The sequence below is a fragment of the Dermacentor variabilis genome, chromosome 9, assembly GCF_050947875.1.
Source record: "Dermacentor variabilis isolate Ectoservices chromosome 9, ASM5094787v1, whole genome shotgun sequence".
Classification (NCBI taxonomy): Eukaryota; Metazoa; Arthropoda; class Arachnida; order Ixodida; family Ixodidae; genus Dermacentor; species Dermacentor variabilis.
The window spans coordinates 103,193,609-103,209,823 of record NC_134576.1 but is presented as its reverse complement, the minus strand read 5'-3'; positions in this window follow the sequence as shown (position 1 = coordinate 103,209,823).

Here is a 16,215-nt window from a genome sequence, read left to right as displayed (position 1 = left end):
GTGCAATTTGGAAACGTCTGCAACAGCTCCTCCCTTGGCACGTCAACGCGGTAACATGGTTGCTGTCCTTTTGAATCTCCGGGTGTGGTCGCACCGGGAATCCTGCGCAAACAATAAGAAGATTGGTTGCAAGGCATACGCTTAGTGGGCTTGAAAGAACCAATCTGGTGCGTCCGTCATTCGAGAAGGATTCTTCCGCAATTACTGCTGCCGTTGCTGCCGCTGACCTCAGCCAATGGCGCGCGCCCTCCACGAGGTACGTTCCCTTGCGATGCTTAATACCCACTACGGAGAAGCAGTGAAGAAGCTAGCGGTTAAAGTAACTACTTAGTATTAATAGGAAGAAGAAAATTAACGACAAAAACGAACGGAAACCTGGCTGAATAAAAACCACTCGGGAGAACAACAACAATCCCCCTGGAATAAGCAATTTATAGTGCCGCCAATCTTCCATTGAAAAAATAAACTGATAGTAATCAATTAAAAACAAACAACGAAAGAACGAACGAACGAAGAAATGAGCGAACGAACGAACGAAGAAATGAATGAATGAATGAATGAATGAATGAATGAATGAATGAATGAATGAATGAATGAATGAATGAATGAATGAATGAATGAATGAATGCCAAAGTGGAGGGGCTAGAGGAATTCAAGTATGGGACTGGGCGGAAATGAAGGGGTACTTTTATCATTCGCGTCTGCTGTTTGGAACCAGGCCTCGTAGTTCGGAATCGTCATCCTGTCTGGGTATTTGCGACGTGCCTTTTCATGAACCCGACATTCCCAGAGAAGGTGTTTGGCCGTTGTGTGGCACTGTCTGCGGCAGTCTGGATACTGATGCGATAACTGCATCGATGCGTTGGGAGTTCCTCTTCTCCCTTGGATATACAGCACTTCCAGCGATCAATACATGGTCGATACCAGCGGTCAATTTATTCAAGTCCGGCTCTTGGTACTCCCGATGGTAGCGGACAATCATTTAGGGTACTGGTGCATGGATAGCAGCCTTGAGTTCTTGAGCAAGTTTCCGCGTTTCTCGGCATGGATCGTAAGTATGTAGTTGCTCCAGAGGTGGTTCGTTTGTGCTCACGGGCGATGAGCGGTCAGGTAGGGCAGGGACAGTGGCTCGGATGGCACTGCTTTTACGCCGGGCCACCTCGTGTGCCTCCTCATTTCTCATTTCCCTCGACGCCTGCATTGTTTGATACCAATCGTACTTGTATGTCCATCTGCGTATGTTGCCTGGTACATGGCTCATTGTACCTTGATTCGATGAACGAAGTTGTTCATACTCTGTCGGTCGTTACATCCATGACGTGATGCTTGGGTGTCGCTATTATATGCAGATGTACAGTTCCCAGGATTGGGGTGTGCCTTCTTCACATACTCGATGGCTCTGTACATGGCCCATAGCTCGGCTTCAATGAGGGAATCCGTTTGGGCTAGGTAGAGCCATTCGCAGAGCGGCGTGCATGGCAGTTGAGGAGTCGTAAAGGCTGGTAGTTCTTCGAAGCGCTCCATGGTACAGCTGTCATTGCCCTCTTCTGTTCGTGCCATGACGTTGAATGCCGATGGTTGTGGTACCGCGGCGTCGACATATATATGCACGTTCTTTGCCTGTGTGTCTGGTCCTATTTCTTCGTGCCGTCATGTGTGAATTGCTCTCGGTGGTGCTGATGGTTGGGACCCATGTTTCGTGCTCACGGCTGTCGTGTTATGGTGCTACACCTTCTGGAATTATTGGTAGGCAGGCGTTGTTTTCTTCTGGAATATTACGAGTAAAAGCGTTCTACAATGTCTTATATTGCGCATAAACGCTCTATGAGCTTCCATCGCGGATTCTATAAGAGTTCATATTTTTCATTTCGTTTGTTTTGGTGCCTATGCATATGGCTCAACCCACTACTGGGGAGCGGCCATGACTGGGGCGGCAGTAGGTAAAAAAAACGAATACTTAAATCCATTTCTTTCTTTAGGCATGATATATTAAATGTATAGTAATTGTTAATGGCAATTTTCAAGCTATATTGTGTTAAAATTTGAATTTAACGTTTTTCTTTCCATATTGAAAAAATAAAACGATAAATTTAACATGGCAGTCTCTTTGCTTCCCTTACAAACTTAATATGGCATCACATACGTTACTATTGCAGTGTCCTAGTGCCGACGCCCCAAGAGATACTATCGTAGGAAGCATAATGACCAACTCAAATTGATGAAGGGGACCTTCTAGAAGCCATTTTCTGAATACGTCGAACCTACGACACTCTATGAAGAAATATCCCGTAATTTCATGATCATTTCCGTAAAGAAATTGGGGGGAGGTGCCACGCCAGCCCTGTGGGAATAAACATTAAGTATTGGTATTCGGCAACGCATTCTCGTAAATGGAACCAATTTCTTTTTTTTTTTTTGCTATCAGCTGCTGTGCCAAGGGAACCCAAAGTGCGGAAAATCGGTGTTATTTAATGCACATGATTTGGCATGCTCTTCTTGGACATAAAATCTTTTAAATCCTGCAGCAGTGACTTATGCCGAAGGTTTTAGGATGCTCAGTACCGGGCCTTTAGGAGATGCCGCCGATATTGCGTCCGCTGACTCGTGTAAAGCAAGTCCTATGTGTCCTGGTACCCAAAGCAAATAAACGAGGCACAAATGGGGGTAGGCTTGCTGGCTTGCTTGCTTGTGGCGCTTGCCCACTCAGAGCGTTGGCCAAGAAGCCGGCGTGTAATGGTTAAAGAGAAAGGGAGAGAGAAAAACCTAAACGGAAAACTAAATCTGGGTGAAGTACAACGGCCACTGCTCTTCTTGCTTTTCTTCTTCTTTCTCGCCTACTCTTCTTGCTCAAAAACGAAGGTTACGGCGCTAAGCAGACGAGGACGAAGTGAGACACAAACGACACATACGAGCGCTTCGTCCTCATCTGTTTAGAGGCGTAACCTTTGTTTTTGAATCGTGCACCAATTAGCTCAGCAACAAATTTTAAGAAATCGTATTTCTCCTTGCTCTTTTCGTTCGCTCTTGTTCAACTGACTCCTTTCTTCAAATAACACTAGTGCACTATACTATAACACTATACTACTAGTGTTAGTTTAGGCAGTGTCAGGAGTCTGACACTGCCCATACAATGGTGATGCCACGTGTCATGCATGTTTTCCTGGATAAACACGACCCGTGCGTCGAATCCTGAGAGGTTGATTGCAGCATAATTTGTGAACCGCTCGGAAATTAGATGTAACGTACTGTTCATATTTCCTAGAAGAAAACTAGGAATCTTTCACGAAGTTTTATTACCTTTTGGCGCTATTACTTTGTGGCGTTTATTTTCGAATTGGAACCGTGGAGCCACCGGGGCGGGGCATTGGGCAAGCGTGCTCGTCTCTCAGCCCGGTGACCCGGGTTCGATTCCCACCTAGACGGAAATGTACCAAATTTTCGGTTCAAAGTCATTAATTTACTTTGTTCACAGGAACAATCACGAGAAATTTTATGCCAATCCAAGCATTTTGCCAATCCAAAGAAACAGCACGCGCATGCGATCGCATAGATGAGATGAATACATATATATAGAAAAGCATCAGTCATAGCTCTCGAAGTATAATATAATATAATATAGAATAGCTCTCGAAGATAGCTATTCCGGCGGCTAGCTTCCCACGCTATGCGTGCCGTCCTCGCACCTGTTAAAGCTTTTCCTAGACGCTAGAACTATACTATTCCTACGCAACCTTGAGCGATCGGAAAGCGCGTTTTCCACGCCTGGCCGGCGGAGAGGGGAGGCTTCGTTCCGGGCGCGAAGCTCTCCACATCCCCGTAAGGAGCCTGGTGGTGGTCTCGCGCTGACGATGCCCTCTCGGTGAGCGCATATTTTTCCCCTCATCTTTTAAGAGATTCAATACATACAAGCATTTGTCTCGCAAACCAGATTTATTTCAAGGGAATTTTCCACGTCTCAATTATTTCTCTCGTCGTATTCGAGTGCTCATTGCCGTGTTATAGTTTGTTAACGAAGCTTCCCCTCAAGTCTAAATATTGTAAGGCAGTTTGTCGTGTGCGTATCATGGCCACGCATGCTTATATCGCCTTTCCGTTTTTCTACCACGGTTGCGCCTTAAAACCACGGCGCTGCAAGTTTGCTTTCTTTTCCTTCCCTCTTCTCCGCCCTTAAACTGGCTCTCTTAACTACTACACGCAGAGGCAAGAAACAGCGCGCGCTTTAGATCCTATAGATGAGATGAATATTTACAATTATTATTAGGGTTATAATTATATTCGAGTGCTGATTGCCGTGTTATAGTTCGTTAACGAAGCTTCCCCTCAAGTCTAAATACCTTAAGGCAGTTTTCCTAGTCTCTAAAGCCGCTCGAGTTCACGCTGCTCCTCTGGCGGCCATTTTTCCAAGAAATTATGCCGACTGTCGCGGACAACACCAGCCCCTTTCCACATAAGTATGAGGCTCGGAGCAGGAGCTATAGCGCTTGAAAGTAACCGCTGGCTTGTCGAACCAACCGACTGAGCTACCTTTCCGGGCAACATTGAAGGATCACGAGTTCAAATCACAAGTTATGTTCCTTTTTTTTCCCCTTTCTTTTCTTTTTTTTTGATGTCTTTTCCTTCATTTTATCACTGTACGGAAACCCTCCTAAAAGAAAAAATTATATATCCTCAATTATGTGTGGCCACACATGTGCAGGTCATAAATACCAGGTTCTCTAGCCGAGTGCCATCCATGCGGTATAACCGAGCTCAGATTGGCCCACCTTGACTGATCAAATTGGGCACCACTGTAGGTTAAATGAGGCGTACAACTCCTGCGGGACCCGCCGTGGTTGCTCAGTGGTCATGGTGTTAGACTGCTGAGCACGAGGTCGCGGGATCGGACCCCGGCCACGGCGGCCGCATTTCGATGGGGGCGAAATGCGAAAACACCCGTGTACTTAGAATTTGGTGGACGTTAAAGAACCCCAGGTGGTCGAAATTTTCGGAGTCCTCCACTAAGGCGTGCATAATCAGAAAGTGGTTTTGTCACGCAAATCCCCATTCTCCAATTTTTAATCTAACTCCTGCGGGGACGGTAGAGTATCCGTCTCCAGTGCAAAAGGACCGTGATTCAAATCCCGGTGCAGCGCAATTCCCCATCGGAAAATACAAAAAAAAAACGTGTGTTGAGAAAATTGCACAAACAGGCCTGGAGTGCGGCCTGATCCCGGTGACCAGAACCGGTAACGCACTCTCTCACCAGAGCAGGATTGGCCACCCTGGTGCAGTACTGGGCCACAACCTCCTATATGAATACAACAATCAAGCCCCGGCCCTCAGTCACCAGCAGCCGCGAAGCAACTGACCACGGCGGCGGTCAGATCTGTGACGCTGCAGAGGGTGCTAAGAATACCTGGCTCCGGACAGGCCGCCATTGGAATCTGAACCTGGCAACGTTTAACGTTAGAACGCTATCTAGCGAGGCGAGTCTAGCAGTGTTATTGGAGGAATTAGAGGGTAGTAAATGGGATATAATAGGGCTCAGTGAGGTTAGGAGGACAAAAGAAGCATATACAGTGCTAAAAAGCGGGCATGTACTGTGTTACCGGGGCTTAGCGGAGAGACGAGAACTAGGAGTCGGATTCCTGATTAATAAGGAAATAGCTGGTAACATACAGGAATTCTATAGCATTAACGAGAGGATGGCAGGTCTTGTTGTGAAACTTAATAAGAGGTACAAATTGAAGGTGGTACAAGTCTATGCCCCTACATGCAGTCATGATGACCAGGAAGTCGAAAGCTTTTATGAAGACGTGGAATCGGCGATGGGTAAAGTCAAAACAAAATACACTATACTGATGGGCGACTTCAATGCCAGGGTAGGCAAGAAGCAGGCTGGAGACAAGTCAGTGGGGGAATATGGCATAGGCTCTAGGAATAGCAGAGGAGAATTATTAGTAGAGTTTGCAGAACAGAATAATATGCGGATAATGAACACCTTTTTCCGCAAGCGGGTTAGTCGAAAGTGGACGTGGAGGAGCCCGAATGGTGAGACTAGAAATGAAATCGACTTCATACTCTGCGCGAACCCTGGCATCATACAAGATGTAGACGTGCTCGGCAAGGTACGCTGCAGTGACCATAGAATGGTAAGAACTCGAATTAGCCTAGACTTGAGGAGGGAACGGAAGAAACTGGTACACAAGAAGCCAATCAATGAGTTAGCGGTAAGAGGGAAACTAGAGGAATTCCGGATCAAGCTACAGAACAGGTACTCGGCTTTAACTCAGGAAGAGGACCTTAGTGTTGCAGCAATGCACGACAATCTCATGGGCATCATTAAGGAGTGCGCAATAGAAGTCGGTGGTAACGCCGTTATACAGGAAACCAGTAAGCTATCGCAGGAGACAAAAGATCTGATCAAGAAACGCCAATGTATGAAAGCCTCTAACCCTACAGCTAGAATAGAACTGGCAGAACTTTGTAAGTTAATCAACAAGCGTAAGACAGCGGACATCAGAAACTATAATATGGATAGAATTGAACAGGCGCTCAGGAACGGAGGAAGCCTAAAAACAGTGAAGAAGAAACTAGGAATAGGCAAGAATCAGACGTGTGCGTTAAGAGACAAAGCCGGCAATATCGTTACCAATATGGATGAGATAGTTCAAGTGGCTGAGGAGTTCTATAGAGATTTATACAGTACCAGTGGTACCCACGACGATAGTGGAAGAGAGAATAGCCTAGAGGAATTCGAAATCCCACAGGTAACGCCAGAAGAAGTAAAGAAAGCCTTAGGAGCTATGCAAAGGGGGAAGGCAGCTGGGGAGGATCAGGTAACAGCAGATTTGTTGAAGGATGGTGGTCAGATTGTTCTAGAGAAACTGGCCACCCTGTATACGCAATGCCTCATAACCTCGAGCGTACCGGAATCTTGGAAGAACGCTAACATAATCCTAATCCATAAGAAAGGGGACGCCAAAGACTTGAAAAATTATAGACCGATCAGCTTACTGTCCGTTGCCTACAAAGTATTTACTAAGGTAATCGCAAATAGAATCAGGAACACCTTAGACTTCTGTCAACCAAAGGACCAGGCAGGATTCCGTAAAGGCTACTCAACAATAGACCATATTCACACTGTCAATCAAGTGATAGAGAAATGTGCAGAATATAACCAACCCTTATATATAGCTTTCATTGATTACGAGAAAGCGTTTGATTCAGTCGAAACCTCAGCAGTCATGGAGGCATTACGGAATCAGGGTGTAGATGAGCCATATGTAAAAATAGTGGAAGATATCTATAGCGGCTCCACAGCCACCGTAGTCCTCCACAAAGAAAGTAACAAAATCCCTATAAAGAAAGGCGTCAGACAGGGAGATACGATATCTCCAATGCTATTCACAGCATGTTTACAGGAGGTATTCAGAGGCCTGGAGTGGGAAGAATTGGGGATAAAAGTTGATGGAGAATACCTTAGCAACTTGCGATTCGCTGATGATATTGCCTTGCTTAGTAACTCAGGAGACCAACTGCAATGCATGCTCACTGACCTGGAGAGGCACAGCAGAAGGGTGGGTCTGAAAATTAATTTGCAGAAAACTAAAGTATTGTTTAACAGTCTCGGAAGAGAACAGCAGTTTACGATAGGTAGCGAAGCACTGGAAGTGGTAAGGGAATACATCTACTTAGGGCAGGTAGCGACCACGGATCCGGATCATGAGACTGAAATAACCAGAAGAATAAGAATGGGCTGGGGTGCGTTTGGCAGGCATTCTCAAATCATGAACAGCAGGTTGCCACTATCCCTCAAAAGGAAAGTGTATAACAGCTGTGTGTTACCAGTACTCACATATGGGGCAGAAACCTGGAGGCTTACGAAAAGGGTTCTGCTGAAATTGAGGACGACGCAACGAGCTATGGAAAGAAGAATGATGGGTGTAACGTTAAGGGATAAGAAAAGAGCAGATTGGGTGAGGCAACAAACGCGGGTAAACGACATCTTAGTTGAAATCAAGAAAAAGAAATGGGCGTGGGCAGGACATGTAATGAGGAGGGAAGATAACCGATGGTCATTAAGGGTTACGGACTGGATTCCAAGGGAAGGGAAGCGTAGCAGGGGGCGGCAGAAAGTTAGGTGGGCGGATGAAATTAAGATGTTTGCAGGGACAACATGGCCACAATTAGTCCATGACCGGGGTAGTTGGAGAAGTATGGGAGAGGCCTTTGCCCTGCAGTGGGCGTAACTAGGCTGATGATGATGGTGAAGCATTTTTTTAGCGTTTTCACTCTTTGCACAGTCGGCCATTTTCGGAGTCATTTATCGGTCACGCCGATGCCGACGGATTTTCGCGTAATAAGGTGCATGCATGCTTTCGCATTCAAAAGGTTCTGAAGTCGAGGGTTCGACGGAAGCCCGTCTGGTCGGGATGAAGCATTAAGCAATAAAACAATGAACACCGACCAAAATAAGCACTAAAAATGATTAAAAAAGACGTTTCGGCTTCCCTGCGGAAGCCTTTTTCACAGTGGAATGAAGGAAAGCTCACGGAACTAGTAGTTTCTAGTCTGTACTAGAAGAAGAATAAACTTTAACTTGAACTGAACTGAAGCTGATGTATACTTCAGAACGTGACGTAAGTAGCGCGTGTACGACTGGGGGAGGGTTCCCTCATTTCGATTGAGCGTGTGACGTGTTTTTTTGTATCTCCAACGGTTCCCGTTAGAGTAGCAATTTCAAGTTTCTTTCTTGGCCGATAGCTCCAAAAGTTCTGGCGCTCACGTCTCTCATGCCAACGCGAAGTAGCTCCTCTGAACCATTCCTCACGTCGCGCCGTGCATTCTAGAGTTCGTAGGTGCGAGGGCACGCGCGTGTGTGTAATAGTCAAACATAACACTGTATTTCGCACCTCACTTCCCTCCGATTAATTAAAATTCAAATTCAAATTCTTTATTCAAATTCAAATTCTTTAGGATGAAGGCGATGCTCGATTAACATCGAGCATCGCCTTCATCCTCGCAACGTCACTGCATCGACATCTCAAACAAGGGCATTCACATGAACTGCCGTTTCGATTTTGGTTTAGAGCTTGTGAACGGTGTAGCGAATAAAAGCTAACAGTCCGGGACGTTAAGGTTACGATGGGTGCGGTGCGTAAACACAAACAGTATACGCGAGAGTGCATCTTGTATGCCAAAGTAAACACACTTTGTACGCATCGAACTTAGATGCGTAGCGTTTTCTTAAGAGAAAGCTTTAGCCCGGGCACAACTCCATTGCTAGCTGGTTAAATACGTGTAAAACGCAGAAACTCTTTTCTGAGATAACCACTGGGCCGATTTCAATGAAATCTGGTGAAATTAAGAGAGAAAGGTACAATTTAGTGACTGTTGGAAACATAATTTAGATTTAGGGCCTGATTGTCTTAAAAGAAAATTGGAAAAATTCTTAAGTTTGAAAAACAGACAAGAACGAAGTTTATAAATGTGTAGCTCTGCACCTAGAACAGATATCGCAGCTCTGTAATCTGGGTCCATTGAAGCATCCAAAGCGGATAAGTGTTCTGCAAAAGTTCTGCTCGCATATCAGTGGTTTAATTGAGAGCCATGTATAATGCGTCAGTTTTGTCCGCTTTGGATGTTCTATTAAGTGCAATTTACATAATTGATATTTTTTTTAATTGTTGAGTTACATAGTTGTAAACTTGATAGTTTCGTTTTCTGGTATTGGCGCATTTTGTCAGTTTTTAGTAACTATTCAGGACTTAAATCAAGAATTCGCAAGCAGCTCTCGCGCGACTTCCCCTTTTGCTTTTAAATGCAACAAACTTTATCAAATTTGATGCGCTAGTTGCGAAAAAAAACAGTTTCTCCTTCCCAAGGTATTCAAATAGGAGCCCCCGAAATAAATGCTTCCTCTTAAGCTTCTCTACGAATGAATTGTAACGTGTGCGTTGGATCTGCATATTCAACGTCACAGCGCCATAGCCACTGAGATACCGCGGCTGGTTAAGCTATATTAGTCAGTTGCCATTTCTAAAATACGTTCTGTAGCCTCATACATTCTAGAATAATCTCAAACACGAAATCCAGGTTGTCTTAAACCGACGTTGTCCAACTTTGTCCTAAAGGTTCCTGCAATAACTCGTCGTGACGGCAGGGATTTTCTCGGTGATGTTTTCGGGTTTAGTTAAGTTTCTTTGCTAACGATGGGCCACATTGAATTCTAAAGGAGCCAAGGTATGGACATTGCAAGTTTTGAGGACTCTCACAGCATCGAGACGGCGCCCATACGAGAATTATACTTTGAAATCTATGGCGCCACACTGATTATACCGAAAATGGGCTTTCAGCATTAAATTTTAAAAAGTTAAACTTTGCGCTCCCTTTTTCTCTTCGAGTAATCAGCCTGTTACCGCGGCAGTGTCAAAGAAAATGTTCTGAAAGTATATTTCATTAACCGTAAGTCTGATAACATATACTTTCGAAACGTTTTTAATTTACAGGAACGCCAAGAGAGACACTTTAGCGTTTTTCTTGAAGCTCTTATTAGGAGGAAATGTAAAATTGTGAAATATTCCTTAAATAATAGCAATAAGCAAGCGCGTTCCCCTTCTTTATATCCATTGTGGTGTTTTATAGTTTTACTGTTGTTTCTTTGAGTGAACCTCTGTTCCATCTTTCTATAATGGATTAGCGAATGGAACGACCGGAATCACTCTTAATACAAAGTTAAAGAAAGAAAGACAATGGACCGCGATTGCACAACGGCGAGTCACGCGTAATTGGGGCTATCGAGGAAAAGACGAATTTATCTAATCTATCTTCCTCGAGCCAGCCGGCGAAGGAAGTCATTATTCAACACTTTAGATGCCTACGTAATTGCTACTCTCGTAGCGTCGTCGCTGTGGCGAGTTAGATAAAAGAGGGTGATCAACAGCTGAAGCGCTGTCTTCTCCAAGGCTGCTCAAAGTATATATGCTGTGCGTGCTTTCAGTACCTGTAAACACGTATAGCAAAAGACGCCTGCAGTACGAGACGGAACCAGGCCAAAGTGCCGTGCTGCGCATGGTTTGTGCTTCTCAAGTACCGTGCGTTGCCGGGGCGAAAACCGGTTAGATTGTAGCAGGGAGTTTCGAAATCCTCGTTGCACTCTGATGAGGGATTCTGCCGAAGATGGCCCACACGAAACTCTCCGCCTTCTTCTCCCTTTTGCTGGGCATTGCAGTTCAAGCAGAGGGCGATGACCCCTGCCTGCCCATACCGCAGTCCATCTACCTGGGCGACCGCTGCACCTGCCCCTTCACTACAAGCATCGACGTCGATCCGGCCCGAATACCCCATGCGCTGCCTGTGGTGAAGTGCAAGTGTCCGGGCATTCTTTGCACGATGCTGGGTGACTTTCTCTGCACCGAGGTGAGCAACACGTTTAGCGTGGTGCACCCTGCAGTCGACGGGAACTTTGCCCCCAAGAATGTGGTGCTGAGCACTTCCTGCGTCTGTGCCACTAGCAGAACAGAGAATGGCGCTTTGGGTGACATTCGAACCAGCATGATTGAGCGCTGAGGGTGGAATAATTGTTTCCCCCGTAGCCAATAAATTAATTACACCGTACCCGTCAAGCCGTGTTGCGTTTTCTTTGAAAAGCAATTTTATGATTCCTGCAAATGTATAAACAAAGAAATGTATTGTCTAAGATGTACCCACATGTGCAATATGAAAGGGTACAAACCAACTGCTTTCAGTAGCATGTCATCACCAGAGTTGCAGTTTGTGCGCGTTGGTAACACATAAGAATGCTCAAAAGCGCTCACTGGAAAAGGTACATGTATATTATACACACAGTCGACTTTGTGTGTAAAGCGCCAGTGTGCGTGCGTGTGGGTGAGCGCGTGTGTTGCAGAGCATTGCACTGTAATTCAATTTTCGACCGCCAGAAACCACGTATTGACGATCTCAAAGTAGTACTCTTTTGTATACCTGTCCCACATGCTACCTTAAGAGAAAGCTTTAGCTCGGGGCCAACTGCGATTTCCCATTCAAATACATGGAAAATGCATAAGTGATTTTATCTGACAACAGAAAGAACCGACCCTAATATAATTTATTCAGTATGACAGAAAAAGTTAAAATATAATAAATTTAGGCGCCAGAACTTTGATTAAGGACCTAAAATTTTGGGAACACTACACCAACGAAATGTGATAGACTTGCAGCTCACGTGGACATTTCACCGTGTTTACGAAGGGTTTGCAAAGTTCTACTCCTAAACCTTTGGCATATTAGAGAGTGGTGTACAGTAAATATTCTTTTTCGGCTTTAGGTGTATTATAAAGCGCAGTTTGTGAAATTATAACCTTGTTTTATTTTACTACTGAGTTGGGGCTGCTAACATGAATAAAGTTTTAGAAGCCTTTCAAGCTTTAAGAACCCAAACAAAGTGGCGCTTTGACTAAACACTACACCGAATACAGTTACTAGAGCTAAACCTTTTTTTTAAATGCAACAAACATCATCCAAATCGGCGCAGTAGTTGCCGAGAAGAACGATTTCTCTGATGTTTGTATGGAGGAGCCACCGAATGAAAGCTGCCGCTTAAGAAAAGTTATTCATTCTATCGGTGACGGATATAAATACCATTCTGTTGAATATCAAGCATGATATTATATAAGCTGAGAAGCTCAGTGCGTCGAAGCGTTCAGTTTATTTGGAAATTACGCAGGCTTCATTTACCCTTTTTATTCTTTATTCAATGATTTTTCCGCATAGCCCAACTGCGCTACAGAAGAGGGGTTACAATGTCGAAAAAAAAAAACATCTTCATGACTCGATAGGCGATTCCGCTCTCAAATGGAACGAAAAAAAAAATAATTAGCATACACATTAGTTCTAGTACGGTATTCTAAAATCTTGAAACCATGATCAGTACGTGCAGAGACATAATGAGGCTTATTGAAGTTTGTTTGCTTTCGAATGTCGGTTTTACCGTGAAATTTCTGATAAAAGAGTTTGAATGCCAATTTTTTTCGACGAGAGGGAGGAATTTGCCAAACTATTTCATTTTTCATATTGGTACAGCTATGAGTTCTCGAGTGCCAGCGCAACACAAACCTTGCTGCTCTGTTCTCAATTTTTTAAAGTTTATCATTTAGCATTTGTTGCCAAGGGTCCCACACGGCACAAGCATATTCGGACATTGGTCGGACGTATGTTAGGTAAGCAGTTAATTTCAAACAAGGTAGTCTGTGTCTCAGATTTCACTTTATTAACTTTAATGTCCTGGCGGTCTTAGCAACCACTGTGTCACTGTGAGCATTACATAAACAATCGGCTGGGAATGTCACACCTGGGTATTTGTACTGTAATTTTTGCTTCACTGTATTATTGCTGCTGACAGACTCAGAGGTTAGCCTACATTTTTTAACGTGTAAATTAACATGAACGCATTCTTTAGTATTTTAGTTCATTTTTCATCATGAGCAGCATTCAAGAACACATGATAAGTCACTTTGCAACTGAGCAACGTCATCTTCTTTTCTAATTTTCCTATTTAAGACACAGTCATCGGCAAACATCCGTATACTAGAACCAATTCTTGAACAAAGGTCATTTATTAATGTTAAAAATATATGTATTCTATAGTATAGGCTGTGTACTAGAACCGATTCTTGAACAAATGTCATTTATTTATGTTTAAAATATATGCATTCTATAGTATAGGCTGTGTTACACAGAGAAAAAGAAAACTTGTGACAAAAAAGCTCACGTGGGCACAGAAGCCACTTGAAGCACGCATCATTGGTTCCTAAAGCAACTGTGCTGACATTTTTTTCCTTCGCCATCACGCTGTAGAGAACATTTCGGCAGCTTTGCACACTAGAATTAGCATCGGCTTCCACCATCGCACATAAACCGTCTTCCTTCGCAGGCCTCATTCGTACACAGTGCTATCTTCTTATCTATATATTTAGCCCTTCTAAATGGCATCAATGCTTCATAATTACAATCCGCAATCGACCGAACCACCACAAACTATGATTCTTGGACCAACTATATTCGTCATTCATTTACGCGAACTGACACCATTATGGCTAACTCAAGTTCGTGCCCATCGGTTTACGCTATCTCAATATTTGTTTATGAACTACATCGAAACGATAGTTTCGTGCGTCGCACTCATTTACTTGTCGAGAACGCAACCACAGCTCCTGGTCACCGCTATGCAATTTTCGTTTTTGGCTTTGTCGTGCCGTCTTACGCGTAAGTACAGCCGCGAGTCCAACAGCCACTGAAGCTTACTGCTGGTCATCTCGCGGGAACGACTGAATCGTCTCCAGCACCTGCGCTGCCTCTTCCGGTAAGCGCCCATCAATTTGGTTTCTGGAAGGAAGAAGGCGCGTTGAGGAAATCGTCGCAGCTCCGCGACATCGGGGTGAGCTGGGGGAAACAGCGTCCATGTCGTCCATGGGCGCTTCGTACACGGTTTCGGGCTCGTCCGAATCAATGTCCACCAAGCAAGCATCGCCAGGATGCTGGGGTCCGATGGTCGACCTGTCATCGTGGTCTACGAGGGTGACGATTGTTGCACCGGCGTCCCTGTCCGTCCAGTCTGGCTCGCTCTGGGCGCGTGGAGGGTTGGCGCTGTAAGCCACCCGTTCGAGGACCCACGGCTGGAACTTGGCGCGGACCCAGCGCTGAATCAGTCTAACAGCGACTGGCTTGGTCATGACGCGACCCTCAGCAATCCCTACGCGGAGCAGAAAGAAACTGAATGAACGTTAAACAGTGTGACAGTGATATTCTTATTTGATGCATTGTTAACTTGGGAGCGAAGCTAGTACATTTCTCGTATAAGCTTGTGCTGATAGAGAGAAAAATCCAGTGTTTGTTCATACATTTCATACATTATTCGGCACTGTGGATACAAAACACCCACCCACACAGCGGTGCGCTACATCTAACTGTAGGTTTATCATAAAAGCAACACCTTTCTGTTTTCCGTTATGACATTGTTTATAGCGGTAAGCTGGCAACGGCGGCTCTTGTTTCACTTATTTGTACATAAAAGATAGAATACAATAAAAGCAAGTAAGTGTAATGACACCAGGGTAGAGGTCTTCCACGAAAAGTTGCAATTGAAAGGGAGAACGCGGATGTGGGAGGTAAATGGCATAGCCGCAATAATACAATGTTAGGCATATTGAACTACAAACAAATGTAAAACATTAAAGCTCTACTTTAACTCACCGCCCACTCGTTATCCCCGTACACGTCTAAATGCACGTGCTCTAACGCAATCAATGCAGGCAAGCTCTACGCTTCCTTTGCTGCCGGATATCTGTGTCAGATTCCGTGTAGTGTAGCCAGCGAAAAAATTCGAGGCCGAATTCACAAAGTACTGTTTGCCAACATGTCTAGCAGCAAGATTCGCTGGAATCTCATCTTAGAAACAGCTATATCGCAAGGCATTTTTGTGAGTACGGATCTGACTCTTGCGGGAAGCATTAGGCATTCACAACGCCTCGTGCCAGACCATGCCACGGAACTCACTGAGAATCCATCACTACTTGCGTGCTTGTCTCTGACCACGTCTCACCCTTGCGCCATTGAACAACGAACACCATCATGACACAGAACAAAGAAAAGGTTATTACAAGTAAATACGTGTGTCGGTTCACTTATAAGGCCGAATCGCAAATTAGTCTATGGCGTTGCTATTTCTGTGTCGTGGCGAGGTTATAGTGGGCAAGATACGGCGTAGATAGCACCGCAAAACGTGACGTAAGTTCACCTGTCGTGTCATTTTTAACATCTCTCGTTTCTCGCACGAGGTCGCGGGATCCAATCCCGGCCATGGCGGCCACATTTCGATGGGGGCGAAATGCGAAAACACCCGTGTGCTTAGATTTAGGTGCACGTTAAAGAACCCCAGGTGGTCGAAATTTCCGGAGTCCTCCACTACGGCGTGCCTCATAATCAGAAAGTTGTTTTGGCACGTAAAACCCCATAATTTTTATCTCTCGTTTCTAGCGAGATTCAAGCAGCTGCCTTTGGTAGAACATGTGGCAATGGAAACTGTCGCAATCAAGTGCGACTAGCGAGGGTGCCTTCCAGTGGCGTAGCCAGAAAAATCGTTTGTTGCAGCTCGGCCTTTATAGCTTTAGCTCGGGTGCTCCTATCTAAATACATGTACAAAAAGAATTCGTTTTGCTTGGCAACTACTGCACCAAA